Consider the following 9488-nt stretch of genomic DNA (forward strand, 5'->3'; position numbering starts at 1 on the left):
GAAGTACTATTCATCAGATATCCTTTGTATCTACAGTGCTAAGTTTGCTATATAAAATATTCACAATGTTATTTTATATATTCAGAATGAAAAACTGGAACTTAAAAATGTACATTTTGAGAGTATGTACCACATATAGACAATCTCTTCAAGTAGGAAAATAAGAGAACATTGTACTATAATTTTTATTCTACAATATCAAACACTCAGCCAATTATTATATATTCCATGGCCCAAAAGTAAGATACATATATTTCTTTTATTCTATAACATTTTTTTACATTATCATTTTTACTGATCTTTTTATTTTTCATATCAGGCAATTAAACCCATGTTCTGTCTTCTGGCAAGGTGAATAAAAATTAAATATTCATTTAAATAATCTCCATGCTTATGTTCAACAATCCACATCTAAAATATTATTAATGTGTTAAATTATTAAACATAAATCACAGGACAAAACTTTCAGCTTGTAAAAGTCACCAAGGTAAGTCATGGAATCTCAGTGTCATTTAGTTTTTTATTATATAAATTGGATTTTTAAAAAGGCATGTAGAGTTCCTTCACATAACTAAAAATAGCTACACAAGAGTAGGTAATTATTTCATTATGCAAACGTGAAACAACACTCCATTGATTTACACAATAAAAAAATATTTCTAAGAGTAATGTGAAGTATTTAGTTTCCAGTTTTCTCTATGTAAGGCGTCACATATTCTTTGGCATTTAAACACTCAGACATAAGGCATATTTTTCTGTTGTGAAAATAGTGTGTGCACACGTGTACTTATAAAGAATAATACAAATGTGTTGAACATAACAAGAATAAAAGTTAACAATGAGGAATTAAAACATGAATATTCATTCAAAATAATTCAAGCATCAGGATAATACTAATTTAGACTTTGTAAATACTGATTTTCACTATAATATAAGCCCTGAAGATACTCATCAAAAAAATGTTTGTTATGATTGTGTTTTCAAGGAATTAAGAGATTCATTGAACAATAAAAATGTATCGGAAGACCCATTTGTTAATCTATTCACTCATAGCTAAAGCCTGTACCCTAGCAAGCAAGCATGATCTTTTCTGCAATGTCTAACATAAACTATGGCACTTTAATAAATGATCACATTTGAAAATGTAAATGCACTTCTCTCAAGGAAAGATCAAACAGAACTCTTGTTTAATTCATGTTATGAATATACTTTTCAGTTCAAATACTCTTTCAAGATGTTTTCCTGGTAAAATTTATATATCACATATATAAAAACATATAAGGAGTGATGTGAAAAACTCTGTTGGAGAAGTTTTACACTTTGCAAGTCCTTTAATGAGAGTCAGAGAATGCCATCAGGAAGACTCATAAGCATGTGTGAAGTGAGACTCATTTTAATGAAAAGCACTCTCACACACCTTATTTGTAGAAGTATACTGAGCAGTTTAAATTCCTCACCTGTCACTTTGAGGTTAGGCTTATTGAAATGCATCCTGGGCCACAAAACACCCTTTTTCCTTTCTTTTGTTTTTACTACTGCTGAGTTTTTGTTCTGAAGGCCATTGATTGGTTCTAACAAGAAGCCCTACAAACAATCTTGTGAAAGACCCATTGTTGGCTCATCAGATATCTTGGTGTACTCCTATCTGAATGAAATTGCGAAATGATAGATATTCTGAGGGAGAATTCTTTCAGGCATGAAACCTTATTTCAAAGTTTAAAATCTATCTCCTTATTTAGATGACCAATAGCTTGTCTCTGGCTTGACTATTGTTGGTTAGTTGGTCTAGAAGAACTAATAGTAAAGCTTCTGTATTTTTCTAAAGGTAAATCCACCAGAACAAACTACTCAAAGTCAGTAGAAAGAAAATACAATAAGCTGTAAAGTGTGCTCTGGCTGAGAGAAGGTACAACAAAACTTTTGTAGATCAAAATGTGAAAAATACAATTACTTATTTATAGCTTGTCGGGTGTATTCCCATAACTCGTTTTGTTTCTGTTTTCCAGAACTTCAGGAAGATTTTGAAACACTCCCACCAAACCAATCTCTGTCTCACACCTCAGTTGTGCTCCAGACTTAAAACAATGTATTTATTTTGTTTTAAAATATCAAGAATTTCCATAGAAATTACTGAAATATTGAATATAGATTGTGGATGCTCAGTTAAATCTTTGTTGAAGTATTTGGAGATGCTACAATTTATTTTTTTATGAACTAGATTTTTTTTTTTTTTTTGCTGTAAGTTTTTATACTTGTTTTTAAAATGACTAAAATTCTCTTTGGCAAATATAGCATTTTGATCTTTAATAACTAAATATTTATACAAATATAAATTAGCAGTAATAATGTGCTGTGATGACCTTGCTGTAATTATTTATGACATGACCTAAAGAATGTTATATTAATTATTTTCATAAATTTGACAGCTACTAAGGTCTATTTTTTTTTAATTTCTTTCTACTTCACTTTTCCCACATTTAACACTTAATGCAGACCATTATAAACATTTGAACTGTGAAAATCTTCTGAACTATATTGATGCCTTAGTAAATTTCCTAGAATATAAATTCAAAATATAAATTACGAATTATCTAGCATGAGCACATCTAATCACTGACAAAGTCACCTTTTTAAAAAATACTTTAAGATCTAGGGTACATGTGTAGAATGCACAGTTTTGTTACATAGGTATACACATGCCATGGTGGTTTGCTGCACCCATAAATTCATCACCTACATTAGGTATTTCTTCTAATGCTATCCCTCCGCTAGCCACCCATCCCCTGACACCAGTGTGTGATGTTCCCCTCCCTGTGTCCATGTGTTCTTATTGTTCAACTCCCACTTTAAGTGAGAACATGCAGTGTTTGGTTTTCTGTTCTTGTAATAGTTTGCTGAGAATAATGGTTTCCAGCTTCATCCACGACCCTGCAAAGGACATGAATGCATCCTTTTTTATGACTACATAGTATTCCATGGTGTATATGTGCCACATTTTATTTATCCAGTCTATCATTGATGAACATTTGGGTTGGTCCCAAGTCTTTGCTATTGTGAATAGTGCTGCAATAAACATACGTGTGTGTGTGTGTGTGTGTCTTTATAGTAGAATGATTTATAATCCTTTGGGTATATATCCAGTAATGGGATGGCTGGGTCAAATGGTATTTCTGGTTCTAGATCCTTGAGGAATCGCCACACTGTGTTCCACAATCGTTGAACTAATTTACATTCCCACTAACAGTGTAGAAGTGTTCCTATTTCTCTACATCATCTCCAGCATTTGTTGTTTCCTGACTTTTTAATAATCACCATTCTAACTGGCGTGAGATGGTATCTTATTGTGGTTTTGATTTGCATTTCTCTAATGACCAGTGATGAGCATTTTTTCATGTGTTTGTTGGCTGCATAAATGTCTTATTTTGAGAAGTGTCTATTCATATCCTTCACCCACTTTTTGATGGGGTTGTTTGTTTTTTTTCTTGTAAATTTGTTTAAGTTCTTTTGTAGATTCTGGTTATTAGCCCTCTGTCAGATGGATAGATTGCAAACAATTTCTGCCATTCTGTAGGTTGCCTGTTCAGTCTGATGATGGTTTCTTTTGCTGTGCAAAAGCTCTTATGTTTAATTAGATCTCATTTGTCAATTTTGGCTTCTGTTGCCATTGTTTTTGGTGTTTTAGACATGAAGTGTTTGCCCGTGCCTATGTCCTGAATAGCATTGCTTAGGTTTTCTTCCAGGGTTGTTATGATTTTAAGTGGTATGTTTAAGTCTTTAATCCATCTTGAGTTAATTTTTGTATAAGGTGTAAGGAAGGGGTCCACTTTCAGTTTTCTGCATATGGCTAGCCAGTTTTCCCAACAGCATTTATTAAATAGGGAATCCTTTCCTCATTGCTTGTTTGTGTCAGGTTTGTCAAAGATCAGATGGTTGTAGATGTCTGGGGTTCTTTCTGAGGCCTCTGTTCTGTTCCATTGGTCTATATATCTGTTTTGATACCAGTACCATGCTGTTTTGGTTACTGTAGCCTTGTAGTATAGTTTGAAGTCAGGTAGCATGATGCCTCGAGCTTTGTTCTTTTTGCTTAGGATTGTCTTGGCTCTGCAGACTCTTTTGTCATTCCATATGAAGTTTAAAGTAATTTCTTTCCAATTCTGTGAAGAAAATCAATGGTAGCTTGATGGGGATAGCAATGAATCTATAAATTACTTTGGGCAGTATGGCTATTTTCATGATATTGATTCTTCCAATCCATGAGCATCAAATGGTTTCCCATTTGTTTGTGTCCTCTCTTATTTCCTTGAGCAGTGGTTTGTAGTTCTCCTTGAAGAGGTCCTTCACCACCCTTGTTAGTTGTATTCCTAGGTATTTTATTCTCTTAGTAGCAATTGTGAGTGGGAGTTCCCTCATGATTTGGCTCTCTGTTTGTCTATTAAGGGTTTATAGGAATGCTTGTGATTTTTGCACATTGATTTTGTATCCTGAGAAAAGTCATCTTTATCTTTTCAAGTACAATAAATAGATAGCTTTCTTTGGTTGTATCATTATGCAGCGATGCAGTTGAAAGATGATAGAAAACATTTTAAAAAATAACCTCAGAATCTTTCTTTTCCTTTCATATCATGGAAAAGTTTTACTTGGTTATCATATTAGGAATTCTGAAGATCCCTTTGTGTTAAGATTGGCAGTCGAGCACCACTACATTTTTGAGCAATTTCGATATGCATTGGCATGCCCTAGGTTCCTGTTACACAGTTAAATACCACTTAGTGTAAATTTAATAGATCATTTTATTTGGGTGTAATTATAATTACAAATATGAAGAGGAATGAAAAAGAAACTTGTTGCTTATCAAATAATTTAACGAGTGTATATAGATTTAGAAATTCAAAATTTATCTACTTGAAAAAATAATTTTCACACATGCATAAAACATGAAGTATGAGATTTCTAATTTTAAGAATCTGATAATTATTGTATAGACATTGTAAACTTAGCATAAAGCTTACAGAGTTTACATATTTTATTTAAGTATCCTACTGCTACTAGGTGCATGTGGTTGTTATGAGTCGTATATTTATTAAATATTCACATAAAACCTAGCAAATATATGTTCTTGGCATCTCTTGGAACTTAAATCTTATGATTGCCACATTATTATATTAAGATAGACACAATCAAATATTTTGGTTAGAGCCAGTAAATTAAGACATATAGAATTTTTTAAATTTTAATTATATTTTAAATAAAGTTAAATTAAAAAGTCTTAAATTGAATACAATAAAACTTTGTAAAATAAATATTTTTAACATCTATATATAAATATGTATGAAATCTTGAAGTATTTACATTGTTAGTTTCAGTTTACATGTTAAAAGTGTCTTGACCATTAACATATTGACATAGTGACTGTTCTAACTGACTGATGAAGAGATTGTTTCACTCATTTATTCATTCATTAAGCCAACATATATTTAGAACCTCATACTAGAGAATGGGGATACGACAGTAACCTTTCCCTGGGTTATCTACTACTAGAACACCCCTACATTCATCAAAATGTCTCCCATACTTATTATTTCTGAAAGTCCCCGAAAGATAGCTTACTAACAGCTCATTTTTGTAACCAATAGCCATATTATTCCATTCTTGTATTTGCTCTTATTGTAACACATTGCAGGGGCATCAGTTCTTTTTTTTTCATCAATTATAAATATGATGAAATATTAAAGATGAAAAACAACAACTTGATTATCGGGGTCATGAGTATGTAAAATAACAAGGTGTTCTTTAAAATATATCTTTTAAAATGTATCCAGAATCCACTCACTTCTTGCTACCTCTACTGCTGCCACTATAGGTCTGTCATTATCATTCCTTGTCCCTAAATTACTGTAAAAGCTCTCTAACTGGCCTTCCTATTTTGAATCTTCCTCACTCTCTTCATTTTCACAGAGCTGTCCAATAGCATATCATTCTTCTGCTCAATATCCTAACGAAACTTCCATTTTATTCAGAGTTAAAGCCACATTCTTATAATGGCCTAAGACCTGGTTCTTCTTGACTTCTCTGACTTCCTCTTCTATTCTCATCCTTGTCCATTTCAGTTGCATTGGCCTCCTTTCTGTTCCTCAAAAATCCCTTGTACACTCTGGCACTAAGACACATGCCCTGCTCTTCTATCTTCCTGCCACCCTCTTCAGCCAAACCACTTCTTGAATAATCCTTGTTCCTCCTTCAGGTCTTTACATAAATAGCATTTCCTTGATGAACAGAATATTTAAAATGGCAACCCTTCTCTAGTCATGTGAAGCATATATCACCTTCTACCATTGTAAATAATTTATCTATCTGTTTTGTCTGTGGTTAAGTGCTTATCTCATCTACTAGAATTGGGCTAGTTGCTTATACTACATGTTCCCGTTTCACTTTCTACTTTCTTTGCCATATTAATTGTTGTATGATATGATAATTGCTTGTTGAAATTCAGTCTGATCAATAAACTGCAAGGGTGGGATCATGGATTTTTTGAAATCCATGCAAATAATGAGGACCTATTAAAATGTTACATGTGCTCATTGTTAAATTCATTCATTCATCATTAAATGAATTCATTGTTAAATGAATGTTGAATATAATGTCAGATTTAGCATATTGCATTAAAAAATTTAGCATGATGCATTTAAGCTTTTTAGCAAGGCTTAATGATGGAAAATATTTTTTGGTAAATAAACACTTAGAGATTTAGATCTTGATTACCATTTTTCCATGTTCCTGGAATGAGTATGTTTTTATCTATTTGTGTGTGTGTGTGTGTTTGTGTGTATATATATGTATGTATATATTAGAACACAATAAATACATTTAAGGATGAATCTCACATTTTTAGCATTTAGTAGTCCTGAACAGAAAAGTAGAAGACACTACAGTTTGCCAGGAAGTCAAGCCTATCGATTTCCAGGATCTGCCAGGTACAACAAGTTATGTTTTAATCCCTACTGAGGACTGCGAGAAGCAATAACATCACCAACTATGAACATACCAAATTCAAGGCTCTATTTGTTCCAGTTATCATACTCTAAACCAGGCTCAAATATATTGCAAAGATGACCAAATGAGAGGCCTGTTTGTTTAAACTTTTTTAATATTTAAAAGGAATTACAGGAAAATAAAATGTATTCAGAGGAATCATGTATGCATATATATGTCATTTTTTCTTCAAGTTTAACCACCAAATGCTTTGAGAGCTGGTAAGTCTGAGTAACACTGGTATCTGTCCTTTTTTTTAACATATCAAAACCTGAGCTTAAAAAAAATCATATCAGCTGATGATGACAGCAGAGTGTGGCAGGGCTGAGAACTCAATATTCATTTCCCAGGCTAATAAAGAGTAAATAAATATTCTGAAACTAAGGAAGGTCAGAGACTCTTTCCCACTTTACCTAAGAGCTACTGCCCAAAACAAACAAAAAAAAAATGTGTTGTGGAAAATGGTGGGTGATAAGAATATAAAAATGGACTTCAGGATGAGAAATATAAAAACAGCACCACTCAATAAAAGATAAAGCTGAGAGGAGAGAAGATAGAAAAGCCCTGATTTTTCTCACCTAAGGCCAATTTCAGAGGAGGCCGAAGGGTAACAATCAGCCAAGGGTAGTAAGTGGAAGAAGGTAGGGAAAAGATGACTTAGAAGAGTGTCATCATTATGATTTAAGAAAAAAACCCAGGGGTACAGATGAAATACCCTTACACACGCAGCAGTAGCGCCCACTGGCTGTGACCCGAAACCTTCACATCTAATCAACAAGGCAGCACAGCCGGAGTGCTGTTGTAGGGAATGAGGGAGGCAGGGAGGCAGGTAGAGTTAAAGGGAAAGAAGAGACTCTAGACAATGCAATCAGCAGCAAGGGAGTTTGTGATATGTCTTTTCACATTGGTATTAGATGTGTTCCACAGGTAAAATGGAATACATTTAAACATATTTTCTTCATTCTAGAAGTTCTGGATCCCAGAAGTTTACGTGAGCAGAGGTTATGCTCCATGGGATAATTTAGTATTGCAAAACATGTATTTCAAATGGACAAAAAAAAAAAAATAGTATTAAAGTATTTTAAGATAAATTACCTTTGAATGTCAGCTTCCTTTTCCATGCTTTGAGGAATATAAGACATATCTAGAAGATTTAGTTTGTGGAAAATGAAGACTACTTAAACCAAATGGAGGTGGAGGGCCTGTACCTTTTCTTTTGTATTTTATTATAACATTGTCCTTGCAATAACTAGGGAAGTTCCACATTTTCTTTAGACACCACTAGGTGCCAACCTCTTGCAGGACACCTTTGATGCTATGTGAATTCTGTTATTTCGCTAGTACTGAATATTTAAAATTGTGATCAATTTTCTTGAGCCTGCCACTCCATTAGAATTAGAATTATTAACTCCATTCATATTAATTTTTGTTTTAAATATTACAGGGGGATGTGCTTCTGCACATTTAAGTCCACATACTATTTTACTGTATTCGGTTTTCAAAATTTTTTCTTAGAGGCACAATTATCATCCCGTTCCATCTTATAATTACCATGTCTTCATCATCCTCCAGACCCCAGCTAACTGTGTCATGTCTTATTCTTTCTAGACTTCTTTGAGTTCTTGCAACATTTGCAAATTAGAAAGACTTTTACTTCCAAACCTGTGGTGGTTGCTGTCTTATAAACACTGTCATAGATGGTTGGCCTGATTATATTTAATGCACGAAATTCATAATGAATCTGTAATCTGTGACCACTAAAAGTACTTAGTTTAGCACATTCCTACAGTTGGATGGTACTTCTACGATTAACCATGTTACAAACAGATGCCACTATTCACAAAGGGAACACAATTGATATGTTCTATTAGCAGTAAGGAGAGAGGTATTTAAAAACCTTCTAAAGAAAATAACAGGTTGGGTGTGGTGGTTCAAGCCTGTAATCCCAGCACTTTGGGAGGCTGAGGTGGGTGGATCACGAGGTCAGGAGATCGAGACCATACTGGCTAACATGGTGAAATCCCGTCTCTACTAAAAATACAAAAAGTTAGCCAGGCGTGGTGGCATGTGCCTGTAGTCCCAGCTACTTGGAAGGCTGAGACAGGAGAATCACTTGAACCCGGGTGGTGGAGGTTGCAGTGAGCCGAGGTCGTGCCACTGCACCCCAGCCTGGGTGACAAACGAGACACTGTCTCAAAAAAAAATATATATATATATAAAATAAAGAAAATAACATAGTCAAGTAGTAAATAAACATAGGCTCTGGATCAGACAAATCTTGCTTTAAAATGTTTTATCCAACTGTGTCATTTATAATCCAAATGTGTATAATGTAATCTTTAGTTTTCTTATCTATAAGTTAAACCCAGTATGTGTAAATTTTACATTGTGTAAGTATTGTTTAAAATGATGACTGCAAAATTATATTGCATTAGGGTAGATTCATGACAGTAAATGAA

Source organism: Mandrillus leucophaeus, unplaced genomic scaffold, assembly GCF_000951045.1.
Source record: "Mandrillus leucophaeus isolate KB7577 unplaced genomic scaffold, Mleu.le_1.0 Scaffold184, whole genome shotgun sequence".
NCBI lineage: Eukaryota > Metazoa > Chordata > Mammalia > Primates > Cercopithecidae > Mandrillus > Mandrillus leucophaeus.